This window comes from Mastomys coucha, unplaced genomic scaffold (genome assembly GCF_008632895.1).
Source record: "Mastomys coucha isolate ucsf_1 unplaced genomic scaffold, UCSF_Mcou_1 pScaffold18, whole genome shotgun sequence".
NCBI classification, from domain to species: domain Eukaryota; kingdom Metazoa; phylum Chordata; class Mammalia; order Rodentia; family Muridae; genus Mastomys; species Mastomys coucha.
In genome coordinates this window covers 109096188-109111568 of record NW_022196900.1, presented here as the reverse complement: position 1 = coordinate 109111568, position 15381 = coordinate 109096188, and the positions used below count along the sequence as shown (strand labels likewise).

The following is a 15381-nucleotide window of genomic DNA, read 5'->3' as shown; positions in this document are numbered from 1 at the left end:
AAGTCGCACTCCCGCCCTGCCTCTGAGCGCCGCACACTCTGCGCTCTCGGGCGCCCCGCCGCGCTCAGCCCTAGGAAACCCAACGCTGGGTCCGAAAGCAGAGGGGCGTGGCGGAGAAAGGGACGGAGCGCAGGGCGGGGCTAAGCGGGAAAGTGGGGAGGGGCAGGGACCTGAGGAACCCCGGGCAGAAGTGAGGGCGGGGATAAAGGGCGTGACCTGAGGCGGGGCGTGGTGAAGGAGCGTGACATGGGGCGTGGCAGGGCAGATGGGGCGGGGCGTACAGGCCCCGCCCACGGCGCGTCCCTCTTTTTCTCCGCCCCCCCACTTTAGAGCGGTCGGTGGCTTTTTCTTCTCAGCGCACGAGTCGCGCTGGAGCGACCCGCGCGCTTGCTGCAGGAACCAGCTCCAGGCGCTGGCGCCGGGGCAGCGGGGAGGAAGCGACTTCGCTCTCTCTGCAGCGGGAGCGGCCCTGGGCACCGCGAGCCTCCGGAGCTCCCAGAGCTGCGGCCTCTCTGTGCGCGGTAGGCGGCGCGGGACACGGAAGACCCGTTGGGTGGGCGCGCGTTCGGGTTCTGGGATCCGGGTAGGGGGAGACGCGGGGACCAAGCACGCTGTGGGAACTGAGAGGGTGGGCGCGGGTCGGAGCGTGGGCATAGGGTAGGCACCCGGTGTGGAGCCGTGATGGATCTTGGGTCCCCGGAGAGGGGCCGGGCGCCGCCCAGTGCGCGGCCGCTTCTGCTGCGGAGGGGCGGCTCCTGGAGGATCTGGGGTCCCACCTGCGGGGGCGGCATTGGGCGGGGACCTCAGTGGAGCGGGGACTGTCGCGCCCTAGGATGAGCCTAGGCTGCAGACAGAGAAAGAGGCCTGGGGCGCGCCATAGTCCCGGGGCGCCTTAGGGTTCTGGTTGTTGAGGCGGACTTCCATCGCCAAAGTCCAGGGGACCCCTTCTGCCTGTGCATCGCGACCCTGCTGAGTTAAGTTAGTTTCGCTTTTCCCGCCAGTCCGGGCTCTGATTTGCAGCGGTCACAAACTGTCCTAGTCCCCCTTCCCGATCCGGCCCCGTAGCGCCTCTCTCTGGGAGACCGCCTGGTGACACTGCGCGCGGCGCCAGCCACCCCGGAGCCGCCGATGCTTCTCCCGGCAACCGAGGTTATGTCAGGAAATCGATGGAAACAGAAACAAGAGCAGCCTGAATCGGTTGGTGGAGCAGCGGGATGGGTTGTCCCGCGCCTGACGAGGATGCAAGGACTTGTTCATGTCCAAGTTTAAGGATGTGCCATGGCAAAGACTGAATGTTCACAAATGGTGCCTGTGAGGGCGCTTGCCAGCCAGGAAGTTGTGTGTGCTTTTGCGAGGGAGAGTGTGCTCTGGTGTGTTTCTGTGAGTGTCTGTTCGCGTATCGTTGTGAATATGTGTGTTTCCTAAGTGTTCTTGCCTGTCTGGTATGAACATGTGTCTGTAGACATCTGAGTGTGTTCACTGCCATCCGGGATAAACCAGCAGTGGGACTGGCCGTGGGCTCTGGAAGGTTGTGGGGTATGACTCCCCTTGCTTGGTTGGTTTTGGTAAGTGGGGTATTGCTGGCACCTTTCCAGGGAAGCTCCTGCCAGCTGAGCTGGGCTCAGGCTCCTCACTCTACCCCTCTCTTTTTCTCTGAAAGCAAACTGTACAGTGTGGTGGTGAGCTGGCAGAGGCTGCTTCCTGAGTGAGTAATATTTAATTAAACACTTTAGCTGGTAACATCAGTAACTGCTCATGAGCTGAGTTTTAACAGGTGTTTATGGAAAGAGCGCCAACCCCCCATGACGAAGGCTTGGTGTCCTTGAGGAAGGCTCACGGTCCTGGTGCCTGTGTGTGTGTGTGTGTGTGTGTGTGTGTGTGTGTGCCCGCGTGTGTGTGCACTGGCACTCGAACACACATATGCTGAGGTAGGATGGCCTAGAGGGAGTTGGCTTTCTTAGACTCTAGGAGAGTGTGGGATTGCCTTTCCTTTCTGCCCCACGCCTTCCGAACTTGCACCTCTGGGAGGCAGAAAGCACTACACTGACAGTGGCGGTACAGATAGAAGGAGTCAGAGAAGTGCTATATCATTTACAGACTAGCTAGCTAGACCAACCCTTTCCCATGGAGGCCCAGAGAGGCTGGGTGACTTAGCCAGAGTGCACAGCCAGGGCTATGCACCAAGACTTAAATCCTGGCTGTTGGTTACGGTCTCTAACCCTGAGGTCATAGGCCAAGTATCTGCAAAGTGAGGGCTGGATTAGGTCATCTGAGACACTTTTCTTTCCAGTTCCTAAGCGGAGACTCTTAGGAGCACTTCTTCCAGTAGATCTCAGAAGTTATCTAGATGGGAGATACGGGGTTTCTGAATCCAGAAACTTTGCAGGTCTTTCTCTTGCTTAGCCTGTCTCCCACTCAGATCAGCCAGACCAAATCCTGGGGAGAAGCCATAACTGTCAGAGTCTTAGGAAGACCTGGTCATGCCTGGGGCCCTGGGCGAGGTCATTTAGGGGGTAAATTAGGCTTCTTGAGTGTGAGGCTGTGCCTGCAAGGGTGGACACACCCTTCAATGGGTTCCTCATGGCTGCTGCATAAAATGGGTTCCCTTGGGATCAGCAGAGATGTTGGATTTCTCCTTGCTCTCCGGGCTGCTGTTGATGGGGACGCGGGCACTTCCTTCTTGAACCTGCTACTGTCTCCAGGGTGGATGAAGCTTGAAGGCAGATATATCTATCTCTGCTTTATCCAAGTCTTTGCGCTTCTCACCATGTTGTGAGTTTAGTCTAGGGATTTACACCAGTCCCTTTCAGAAATAGGGTGTGGCCAATAATCATGAATTGATTAATCTTTTTGTTCAGATGCACAGCTCATGGCAGGTATGCCTCCATGGGTCTGAGTCCCAGTGCACAGTCCCTGCATTCACTGCAGGCCAAATTAATGAGAGCAAGAGCAAAGGCTGCCTGTCACCGGGGGCTCTCAGTGTCGTGCCCAACCTTCTGCAGATGGCATCCTCGCCATCGGGCTCTGCTGAGTCCTCATCGCACTCCTGCTAGGCAGTGGCTGGTACTGGTGCCAGCCTCCAATTCAAGTGCTTGACACATCGAGTTGTCTACACTTCCCAGGCACTTGGACTGGGTGCTCTCCTGCTTCCACCCCCCTCTGCCTCAGCAGGTGACTTAACCAAAGTCTGTTTGCGTTGAAGGGTGGAGTCAGAACTCCAATCCAGCCGCCATCACCATCCCCATCTCAGTGTGCCTCTCTTCTGCTTTCCCTGTCCCTTCAGCAAGTTTGTGTTGATAAAATATTTATTATCGCCTGTGTATGATGTCTATGTGTGTGCACATGTGCCATTAGCATGTGTGTGCATTTGTGTGTGTGCCAGTTTTTCTGCTGAGCCATCTTGATAGCCCCTGTTAACTTTATAAATGGATTTTTCTGTTGTTGCTGCAAAAAATTCAATCATATTCTTGTGGAAAGGATAATGTAATGAACACATTTCATAATCCTTCACCAATTCTGAGGGTCAACATGTGCACATATTCATGTATGCATGCCTGCATATATACATGTTGGAATATTCAGAAGAAGGAATATGTTGTCAAATTACCCATCGAACCTTATAAGATGTATTTAAGGGGAAACTGAGTTAAAAGTAGACCCCGTGACCCCGTGATCCCGTGACCCCGTCCGCATGACGGGAAGGTTTGGGTGCTGTCTTCACGTTCTGCACTCTGCAGGAGGGAATGATGCTATCTATATTCTGTCGATGATGATTGTGACTGCGAGGCCAGCAGCCCATCAGGGGCTCCAGTTTGGTGCCGTTCTTCAGAGCCACTGGGTAGTGCCTGGCTTATTTAGCATTGTAAGAGTTCTGTTCATTGCCTAATATTAAAAACAATGAGTCTGAGGATCATGAGGCAAACCACATCGGTTTAGACTCTCTCGGCTTCCCTGAAGAGTTGGGCAAGAGAAGCCACTGAGGCGCAGCCCCGCTCTGCCAGCCATGGAGGCTCAGACCTTGTGCAATGCTCGTGCAGGGGTCATGGCAGGCCTGGGTGTTAGGGATGAGAGATGATTTGTCAACACATGCTGGGTTAGATCTCAACCCGAGTTTAACTCTTCCACTTGCAGTGCTGACCATGGCTGGAAGGGTCTAGGTGCCCCTGCTTTCCCCAACTTCTGTGTGCACCGGGATGAATGCAGGGGAGTTGGCATGTGACCCCCACACTCAGGGAAGGACTGAGTGGGACTTTGGAGTCTCAGGGTTGGAGGACCCTGCTTTTGACAAGGTCTCTACTCTGCCCCTCACAGTGAACCCTGCATAACTATGTGGCTGTGAAGCTGCCAGCTGTTTTGGGGGCCACCTTGATTGCTAAATTTACACCTGTGTAAGTTACTTTTCTTATTGCTATAACAAAATATCTGATCTTGTTATATATGTATGTGTGCGTGTGTGTATACATACATACATATATATATATATATATGCTGAAAATATAACAAAGAACAATTTAAACAGCTGTTTCATCATCTTGGGGAAGATGTGAGCACAGAGGCCGGAAGTACCTGGTGTCATGGTGTCCACAGTCAGAAAACAGTGAGATAAGCACTTGCGCTCACCGCCTTTATCCTGTTTAGTCAGTCCATCCTGGACCGTGCCACTTAACATTGAAGGCGGGTCTTCTCTCCTCTTGGGCAGCCTCACAGACACACTAGGAGCGTCTCTGAGGTGATTCTAAGTCCCATCCACCTGAGGAAGAAGATTAAACCTCATAGCATCTCTGTGTTGTGAGCATCCGCACCCCCACCCATCATCCCACCCTTCAGGAGCAAAGGCGCTCTCCCTCTGTGTCATCCTACCTGTGCACAGCGAGCTGCCTTCCAAGGAACTCCTGTGCCTCCTCATTTCCTAGGAGGAACTCACAAGCCTAAGGGGGTAGACTTTGTGGGTGTGGGGTCACAGTGGCAGGGGACATGAAGTTGGGCCCACAAGCCTATAGGGATAGACTTTGTGGGTGTGGGGTCACAGTGGCAGGAGACATGAAGTTGGGCCCACAAGCCTATGGGAGTAGACTTTGTGGGTGTGGGGTCACGGTGCCAGGGGACATGAAGTTGGGCCCACAAGCCTATAGGGATAGACTTTGTGGGTGTGGGGTCACAGTGGCAGGGGACATGAAGTTGGGCCCACAAGCCTATGGGGGTAGACTTTGTGGGCGTAGGGTCATGGTGGCAGGGGACATGAAGTTGGGCCTGCTGACTTGATTGAGGCTGAGGTTTAATGTGACAGATCAGGAATTAGGAAGGACACTAACAGGTTGCCTGACCAGCTGAAACCTAAGCTGGCATACTGTGTCAGAACTGGAGACGCCAAGCCTCTTTGGGTTCAGTGGAGGAAGGGTGAGCGGCAGCTGGGAAGATTGGGTTCCAGAGGGGCAGATCTTTCCCACTTCAAACCTCACCGCCCATCCTGGGAGGGCCCAGAGGATGAACTTCCTTCCCACCAGTACTCTGGGAAAGAGATTTTGGAGACCCATTCTGAAGTGCTGATTGCTCTTCTCTGACCTTTTGTGGAACCCGTCCCTGGAACTCTCAAGTCAGGGATGGGGGAGGAGGAGGAGGCCGAGAGGTGGCTCTCAACCTCCAAGGGCACGGTGGGTGTAATTAGTAATTACCATAATGAGCAAAGCAGTAATCAGAACCGTCTGGCTCGTGCAGACCTATGGGCTGGCGAGTTAATCACTATGTTCCTAGGGGTGAAGTAGATGAGAAGCCTGCTGCATTCTTGACCGTACAAGCAAAAGGCCTCCAGGGTGAGCGAACCGAAGAGCGTAACCCGGATCATAAAAACAGAAGTGTGGATCCTCAGCTCGTTCCACCTGAGCTCCATGACAGGGAGGCTGGGCCTACCCTAGTGCACCCAAGTCACTCACGAAGAAGGTGCACACTGTTAATCTTTCAGCCAGGCCACCCCAAAGGGCCTTAAGATCTTTGACCAGGATGGCTGTAGACTAGGGGACAGGAAGTAATCAGAGAACCGGGGCCCAGTGGATGCTGTCTGTGAGCTGACTCGATTCCGGGAGACTGGAATGCCTTTGGGGTCCTCCCTCCCTTCCCAGAGGGGCTGACGGAGGTCATGTAATCAGTAAAGTTTTAGCTTAGAGGCTGCAATGGGTCCCTGAACATCTCCTGTGGTTATTTATTGGAACAGAAAGTATAGCAATTGGCATAATCATCACATTGACTCTGCCCCGTGGAGCTGGACCAAGGTCGAATGGAAACCGTCTGAAATGTGTTCAGCTAGAGAGAGATGATAAATTGGAAGCAGTGATGTATCTCTCAGAGGGTCTTCAGAGTTGAACACCCAATCGAGGGTTTGAGAGATGCCAAGGGTGGTGGTCTCCTCACCCACATCCCCAGTTCAACTCAACAAGCACAGGTAACCTATGCACACGGCTCTGGGTCTTAGAGAATGATAGTGCTTATCATTAAATGGACCAAGCGGTGCCTCCAGCTGCTGCACCAGATATGGCTTCCTTGTTTGAGCAAATGCACACATCTGGTATATAGCCATTGATCTGGACAATGCCTTTTTCTCCAGACCTGTCCAGAGGTAGTTAATTTTCACCAAGCAAGGCCAGTAATATACATGCATGATCCTGCCCTAGGGGTAGTTCACTCTTTTGTGCTGTGGCACAACTTCACCCCCAGGGTCTTGCCTACCGTGACCTACTATGTATCAAGTGCCAGTGATGTTAAAAACATTATGCTGCTTGGATTGAATGAGCGAGAGATGAAAACCGCTCTGGACTTACTAGTAAGATCTTCATGGCAGAAGCTGGAAATAAGACCAATTGAAATCTAGGACCCTTTGCGCCAATGAAGATTTATGAGTTGTGCGGTGTGAGGCATGCTGGAGCACCCCGTCACCCCCTTCTCCGGCAAAGGACAAGTTGTTGGGCCTTGCCCTGCTCACAGCCAGGAGAGGAGCGCAGTGCTTGTAGACCTATTGGGACTTCGATGATAGTGCATTCCAGAGTTGGGTGTGCTGCTCGGGCCCCATCCATTGAGGGGCTCCAAATGCTGCTGGCTTCGAACGGGATCTGGATCAGGAAGGTTCTGCAACAGACCCAGGCTCCCATGCAGATTGCTGTGATGTTTGGGCTGTAAGATCCAGAGGCTCAGTGATCCTCGAGGTGCTGCGGTAGATAAGGATGCTATTTGGAGCCTTTGGCAGCCCCCAAAGTGAATCACAGCACAAGTGTTTGGGATTTTGGAGCAAGGCCCAGCTGCTATCCCCAAATAACTACTCTCCTTTCTGAGAGACCGCCCTTGGCATGCTGCTAGGCCTTAGTGCAAAAAGAACCTTTGACCATGAGCCACCACTTTATCCTTTGATCTGAGCCACCCGTATGAACTGGGCGTCATTGGATGCCTCCCCAAGTCATATGGATATGTATGTACATAGGAAAAATCCATGATCCAAAAAAAAGTTTATATGATTCCGAGCAGTGCCTGCAAGCCCAAACATGTGTCTCAGTAGACAGAGAGCATGTAGCCAGATTCAGATGGATAGGACGCGTGTTCTGAAGATATCAGACAGGCTCTGGTCCCAGCCATCCTTCCTGCTGTCCGAGGATGTCCTGAAGTAGGCGTGGTGCCAGAAAAGGATAGTGTGTGTGAGAAGCAGAGAGATTGATACTTATATATACCTATAATAAGCATGCACACGCTGTTTGCTTCTGTCTGTCTGGAAAATAGGCCTGTGGGCTTCGGAACCTGGGGCTGACAGCTCCAGAGGAATGACATGCAAGGTTGTCTTCTGGCCTCTATGTGCACAGACATGCATGTATACATATGGACATGAATCCTCTACATGCATAGACATTCATATATGCACATGGACATGAATCCTCTTCATGCACAGACATGCATATGGAACATGTACACACATACACACACGGGGGGGGGGGAGAGGTAAGGAGTCTATAACTGGAAGGTCAGGGGAGGTTAAGTATCTGAGCTGACAGCACTCCTGATGTACAGTGGGCAGGCGTTGGGAGCTCACTGACCGTGAAGTATTAAAGGGAGTGTGTGAAGAAGTGTAGGTGTGTTTGAGAAACCTGGATGGTTAGGAGTTCATACAGGATCAAGACCCTAGGGAGAAATCTGTGGACTAGGTACATGGAGGTACTTTGAAGCCCCCCACCCCCCCACCCCCCCACGCACATAGTACCCCTGTCCTGGAACAAGAGGGATAACACCAGTCAAGGTCAAGCCTCCATTCCCAGGTCTCTGAACTGTGGCGAACACAGTAGTCTCTGGTTCCTCGCTTCCCTCACCCTCCTAACCGCTGCCCCAGCCCGATCCCGGCAGCCCTTGTTATTAGAATTGCTCAGCAGAGCACAGCAATGACCTGTCCCCATCAGCCATATACTCTAGGGTGTTCTTGCCCCCCCGCCCCCGTTAAGGAGTTCCTGGACGCCCCTTGGGTGACTCTGCTGCTACCAGATCCTGTTTGCTTCACCTCCACTGCCACCTGCCACCTTGCCTCCATTAACTGGCTTTTTATCCCTATGACATACATGAGGATGGTTGGACATTTAGCTGGTGGTTTCAGATTTTGTAGGCCATGGTCACTCAGTGCTGCTTCTGGGCCTGAGTGACATTGCGCAGCTGGTGTGCAGGTGAGGAATGTGATGCAAAGCAGCATGCCTCACGGCATGCATGTTGGGAAGCAGAGACTGATGCTGGGAGAGCTAGCATGATTTTCTCTCCATTCCTCCTGACAGCTTCTTGCGTTCTTTCCACACTTGGGCCGGCAGTCAGTGGACGGTGTCTGAAATACCATCTTCTTGAAGCATGGTTCTGCCAGTTGTCGGAATCCTTGTCAAACGCCTTCTCTGCCAGGCTCTTGCTTGACACCCTCAAATGGCCTCGTGAGGTAGATGGTGCTGCCTTGTTTATGGCTGAGAATAATGAACTTCAAAGCTGTTTCCTGAGCTGTAGATAGCTTCCAGGTTCCCGTGGACCCCGAGAACACGTGAATTCCAGACACATGTAGCCATCAAGCGGGTTCCTACAAGGCTGGGATTTTTCCCAGTCAGTGCTAGGAAGACTGGCTTTCATACGGAAGCCCAAGGGGTGGCAGCTACATTGCTGTATAGCAGGGGGTGGCATCCTATGTCAGGCTTAGTGGTTGGTTGTGGGTTCTTGTACCCCTTCCCCCAAAATTTTACCTCCAGCACTATTCCTGGATTTTCCCCCTTCAATTTCCTCTACTACCTTGTATTTAAAACACTATAACTGGGGATCCTGGACATTTTCTTTCAGAAGACCCAAGTTCAACCCCCTCATCTGTCCAGCTGCCTGTGCCATGCCTGTCCCGGTCAGGTTGTTGATGCCCCCTGGCAACGTTGCTGTCCACTGACCAAGACACAGGTCTCCGACTGTGTGGTGTTGTTCCATTGCCTTAAGTCTCCCCTCTTGTGGGGCCCATGATAGTAAGATAGTCCTGCTGTGGGGTGGGTACAGAGGAAGTGAGCCATCAGGTGAAGATCCCAGGAAGCTGGCAGTCCCCAGTCAAGCACAGGAGTCCGAGAATAGTAGATTTTGTGAGGGATGAGGCATTTGGTCTGCGAAAGCCTTCAGAGAGTTTCTGGATGAGACCTGTAGACAAAGCCCATGGATATGGAGCCCTGGAGCTTGCTTCCTCTGAAGATGAGGGGTGAGGGAAACCTTTGTGTTCTCTGTATCCCATGCTCTTCTCAGTTTGGTGATTTTTACGGCTCGTGAGAATGGTCGCTGTGTGTGTCTGTGAAGCATAGAATTGAGGAGGGAGGGCTTCCTAAAGATGCACAGCAGTGTCCAGTTTATGATAGCTACCTATAAATTATATATATGTGTCGGGGTTCCTTCGAAAAAACCTTCTTCAGAGCGATGGCTCTGAGGCCCAGGTTTCTCTGTCCTTTGTGCACTGTTGTGTTGATTCTGAGTCAATTCCTGTGGTCTCTCCCCGACCCCATTTGTGCTCCAAAGCTCCTCAGAGCCAGCCTTCCTACCACCCAGCTTTCAGGGCTGTCTGGAAAGCTCAAGATAAAAGGCTTTCTGCTCCCCTTTTTTTAAAAAAAAAAAAGAAGAAAACCTCCCTCCTCACTCGGCCACTGTCCCCTGAATGCCTGCTCTGTCTGGACTGTCCCGGTGCCTGCGCCGAGGGAGCTGCCCAGACACAGCTAACCCAGAGGCCTCAGTCTGAGCTGCGCCCTCGTGACTGGGTCTCTTTCTTCCCTGCAGTGGGTCTTGCCACAGCGGAGGTTTGCCCGCCTGTCAGATGTTTACTGTGGAAACTTGTAGACAGGATACCTCTAGGCCCCACCCCGACCACCCAGGTCACTTCTCATTCCCTGGTCTCCTCAGCAGGCAAAGTCACCCTCCCTAGAAAACCCATCAGGCTCCGGAATAGCGTTGGAGTTCTAGGAAAGACCAGCAGGGCTCTTATGCATTGGAGGTGTACACCGAACGTCCCTGACTCTGTCTTTGGACACCACCCACAGTTTGTGCAGAGAGGGGTTCTACTTACATTTGGATTTAGGGGAAGGGTAGTATAGGGTTCTCTACTTTTTTTTTTCTTTTTTGGTTTTCCAAGACAGGGTTTCTCTGTGTAGCCCTGGCTGTCCTGGAACTCACTCTGTAGACCAGGCTGGCCTCCAACTCAGAAATCCGCCTGCCTCTGCCTCCCAAGTGCTGGGACTAAAGGTGTGCGCCACCACCGCCCAGCTACTTTTTCTTTCTCTTCTTTCTTTCTTTCTTTCTTTCTTTCTTTCTTTCTTTCTTTCTTTCCTTTTTCTTTCTTTCTTTCTTTTTTCTTTCCTTCTTTCTTTTTTTTTTTTTTTGAGAGGGGTAGTTTTCACTGCTCAGCATAGATTTGGAGACCACTCCCTTAGAAGCTGACTCTGAGAACTGCCTCCCTCCCCTCTCTGTCTCTGTCTTTTAAAATGCTTCCAGGAAGGACACCAGGGCCAGGCAGGCAGAACATGGGCTGTTTCTGCAAGTTGCTGGATGACAGGTGTGACATATGGCTTCTTCACCCAGCACGTTTGAGGGAGCGCAGGATATGATCTTCCTGAAAAGGTGGGTTTAGAACAACCTGAGGGAAGTGAATTTTCTCTGCGGTACTGCGCTTTCTGGCCTTCTACCCGAGCCAGGCGAAGCAGCTGTGCTCAGGCCCCAGAGAAGCTAGGGCCAGAGCTCTCTCCTAAGCCTGTCACTCATTGAGTTGAGACTCAGTCCAGTAAGTCCAGCTTTGGAAAGCCCCCAAGGAAAGCTGTCCCCAGGGGACACCGAGGGTAGCATAAGAAGCTTGTTCAAGCTAGGCTCATTGTGTGAGCAGGGGGGCCATGCTGCATGTGGGTCTCTCATTCTCCTCCTCCGTGTAGGAAGGAGACCAGTTCTTCAGGGCTGATAGAGTCCCTGTAGGTATTGGATTTCCTTCTAAATCTAAATGCTTACCACTAAACACAAGGTGGGGATTCTTAGGCCCATTCACAGTAGGTAAAGGGATGCTTAAAAAAAAAAAACTCAAAAACTATAGATGGAGGTACACTGCATGCTTCTAATCCCAGTAGTTGAGAAACTGAGGCAGGAGAATTGTAAGTTCCAGGCCAGGGGGACTACTTAGTGACCCAGTTGAAAAAAATTAAACAGAAATTAGAAATGGAGTCAAATATTTGTGTTGATATAGATGCAAAAGAGCTGTGCTTTGGTGTGTGTTTTTATATTTCTCCTGCATATGTGTTGTGTATGCATTTTTTGCAAGTATGTGTGTGTGCTTGTTTGCATGTGTGTGCACAGAGTGTGTATGTGCTTGTTTGCATGTGTGTGCACAGGGTGTGTGCTTGAGTGCATGTGTGTGTACAGGGCGTGTGCTTGAGTGCATGTGTGTGCACAGGGCGTGTGTGTGTGTGTGTGTGTGTGTGTGTGTTTGTGTGCACGCGATTGCATGCATGTGTGTGCACACCAGTGTATGCATGCATATGGATACCCAAGGCTGATGTTAGGAGCAATCCGCCATCCGCCATTGCTCTTTCCCATGATTCCTAAAGTAGTTTCCAGGTCAAGCCCAGACTGCACCAGTAATGCTAGTCTTACTAACCAGCTTGTTCCAGAGATTCTCTGTCGTCATCCTTGGAAGCTGGAGTTACAGGGGGCTGCTATACCCATCTGGAGCTTTTGGGTTTCTGGATCTTCCCACTTTAACTGTTGAGCCATCCATCTCCTCCAGTCCTCCATCTGTGACCCTCTGCCTACCACTGAGCTGCAAGACTCAGGGTAGGGTGTTGAGAGGAGTTACTGCAGTCCCACACAGAGGGAGCCCTGTGGTGGGAAGTGCTAGGCAGTGCCAGGGAGCGATTCTGACAGAGGAGGAGGAGGGGGAGGGGGAGGGGGAGGGGGAAGAGGAGGAAAGACAGCGCACCTGCACCTTCGCACCTTTGATGCTGCGGTCTGGGAGTTAGCTGCACCCATCCAGCTCACTCCCAATCCCAAGCCCTCAGCACACGTTCGTGTGGATGACAGCAGCATCTCCAGGGAGGCAGGAAAAGACCCCAGTCTTGCACTTTTCCCAGACAACCCTAGACACGTTTTGTGGTTCTGCTGGGCTCTCAGTAGATCAGCCACACCCAGCGAATCCTCTACTTTCTCACAAATACCTGGAGCAGCTGCCTGGCTGGGACAGCTGGGGGGCTCCCCTTAGCTCCCCTAGGCCTTTCCCGCTGGAAGCTGCCATTCCCCAGTGTTTTGATTCTCTGACCTATCTCCTAATGCCTGGAGGGGCAGTGCCCAGAGGGGATGCATACTTGGGTTCCTATGGAGGAGGTAGCGGGAGGTGGGGGCGGGGAGGGAGAGCAAGGCCCTGACACTTCTCTCTGTCCCTGTCTGTTCTTTGCCTAAGAATTCGCGTTTAGACAAACTGAGAGACTGCTGGCCGTGGCCTTCCCTTTTGGTGCTGCTTCTGAGAAGAGCCAGCCTTGGACGCTAGACTTTAATTACCTTCCCGAGGGATGCTTCCTGTGGATATTTCTAGTGTCAGTGGCTGAGGCTGAGCTCCTGAATAAAATTAGGGTTTTTAACTGGGTCATAAGCTCCCGTGCCCCCAGAGGCCAGGGAGGGAGGCAGAAGGGCATCGGAAAGCCTGTGGTGTGAAGAAGTGTGTGTCCCTGCCAAGGAGGGCATGGTGATGGTTTGGTTTGGTTTGGTTTGGTTTTCCCCCAAGAGAAGCCCAGAAAACACACACACAGAGACACACACACACACACACCACAGAGAGAGAGGGGAAGAGAGAGAGAGAGAGAGAGAGAGAGAGAGAGAGAGAGAGAGAGAGAGAGAGAGAGGGAGCTAAGTGAGACAGGACACAACTGGGGAATCCACTCAGTTTGGGTCCAGGCAGCACTACAACAGGAAACACATGGTGACTCCTCAAGAGATGGCGTTTGCTGTCTTTTGGGTACCCTGCACAGGGTGTCTAGGTCAGTTTTTTCTCACAGTTTTGGAAATGTAACACACACTCCTGGTAGGTACTTATTATATTTATGTTGCATATAAGCACATTGTGCACATGCGCACTCGCCATTGACCTTGTCCTTAGGGCCTGGACTGTATTCTAATTATATCTACTGGAGACTACTGGGTGTAAAGGATAAAGTCCCCCTAGCTCCTCTCCTGTTAGAACCCCTGTAGGGTCCACAGGCTGAGCACCCCATGAGCACCCCAAAGGCTGCTGACTAATTCCCCACACAAAGGGCTCAGTTTCACACACCGGGGCTTCCAGGAACCTTGTGGGTGGATTTGTTTCACTAAAGGGGAAAATGAAACAAAACATGGAGGGGTTTTCTTCCCGAGATGAGGACTCAGTAATTAAGGGTGCACGCGTGTGACTCTGGGCATCCTGGTGCATTCTGCAGCCAGCGGGGCCTCTTGCCAGGCTGCTCCAGGGAGAAATCCCTTAGTCATTTACAATCAGATCCAGGTGTAGGAGGTCAAGAGGTGCAGGAGCTGTGAGGGCGTGAGAGACCCTGCCCCGCCCAGGGAACCTCATCAGCCAGGTGCTCCTTCCAGCTCAAGCGGGGTGAAGAGGAAGGTGACAGGTGAGACAGCGGACCAAACCCTTGGGGCTCATGGCACTCCAAAGGGACATAGCCTGGCAAGAAGATGCTCCCAGCTGGCCAAGACCGCCTGCCTACTGCTGCTGGGGTGGAGACAGGGGAATGAATGTGTAAGCTGCTTAGATTCTGCTGGAGCATGTACACAGCAGTTAGTTCCGGGAGGGGTGTGTGTCTCTGTGTGTGTGTGTGTGTGTGTGTGTGTGTGTGTGTGTGTGTGTGTCTGTCTGTCTGTCTGTCTGTCTGTCTGTCTGTCTGTCTGCATTGTCTGACTGTCCAGAGCCTCCTCCACCTGGTTGGGTCCAAGGCCTATCAAAGTCAGCCTGCTTTGACCCTGATATGTGATGGGACCCGAGAGGCTCTGCTATGTCCTAAACTTAAGGCAGACCTCATGTAGTTGCTTTACAGTGAGGAAGCGCGGGTTATAGCAGAGACTGGTTGGACAGTTTTGGTACCCTGCAGCCCATGTGTGTCCCTTGCCTCAGAATAGGGACATAAGCAGGCTGTGCAACGGCCGCTCGGAGTGCAGTGGGCTCTTCAGGGTGCCAGGCTCTTGTGTGGATGAGGCCTTGGGGGAAGCTGGGTTTAGTCTGTGAGTAGTGGAGGAGGTTGAAGCTGTTTTGAGCTTGGCTAGGAGTCAGGCAGATGACTGCAGTCTAGCCTTGGAACTTCCTGCCTCTGTGACCCGAGTGTCCTGGTCACTTCTCTGAGCCTCCCGTTCCTCCCCCCCCAGAAGTGGAAGTGTCAGAATTGCCCCTGAATGCGATGATGCAATGCAGGTGAGTTACCTGGGGTTATCCCTAGTATACAAGATGCCCTGTCTTTTGGAAACAAGGCAGTATCATGGTGAGGATGGTCAGCCGGATAACTCCTCCCAAATACTACAGTGGAGGGCCAAAGGGGTCAGCAAGGACTGGGGAGACTTTTAATGGCAATCAGAATTTATTCGGGAGACTATGGGAAAGCTACCCGGGGCAGGGGGAGGTGTCTGTGATCCTGAGTCTTAGGGCTGTGAGAACTGAGAGAGAGGAGGAGAGGAAGAAAAGAAGAGACACATTCATAGGGTGAGGGTAGTGTGCACGCAGACTCGTCAGGCGCTTAGCCAGGACTTAGAGTCATAATAAGCATCTGAGAAATGTCATCGGTAAAGGTAACATGACATCTGGATTTTCAGTTTCAACATTTGGAAGGGTGTGTGTGTGTGTGTGTGTGTGTATGTGTGTGTGTG

At 52.3% G+C, this 15381-nt stretch overlaps 1 protein-coding gene across 1 annotated transcript in view; it reads left to right on the top strand.

Moving 5' to 3' along the window:
- The first annotated feature begins 325 nt into the window (after nt 1-325).
- Spsb1 (splA/ryanodine receptor domain and SOCS box containing 1) overlaps nt 326-15381 on the top strand; it is a 61964-nt gene continuing 46908 nt past the window's right edge. Inside the window, exon 1 of the mRNA XM_031379525.1 lies at nt 326-521. The gene's annotated coding sequence lies outside the window, so the exon portion shown is untranslated. The remainder of the gene's footprint in view (nt 522-15381) is intronic.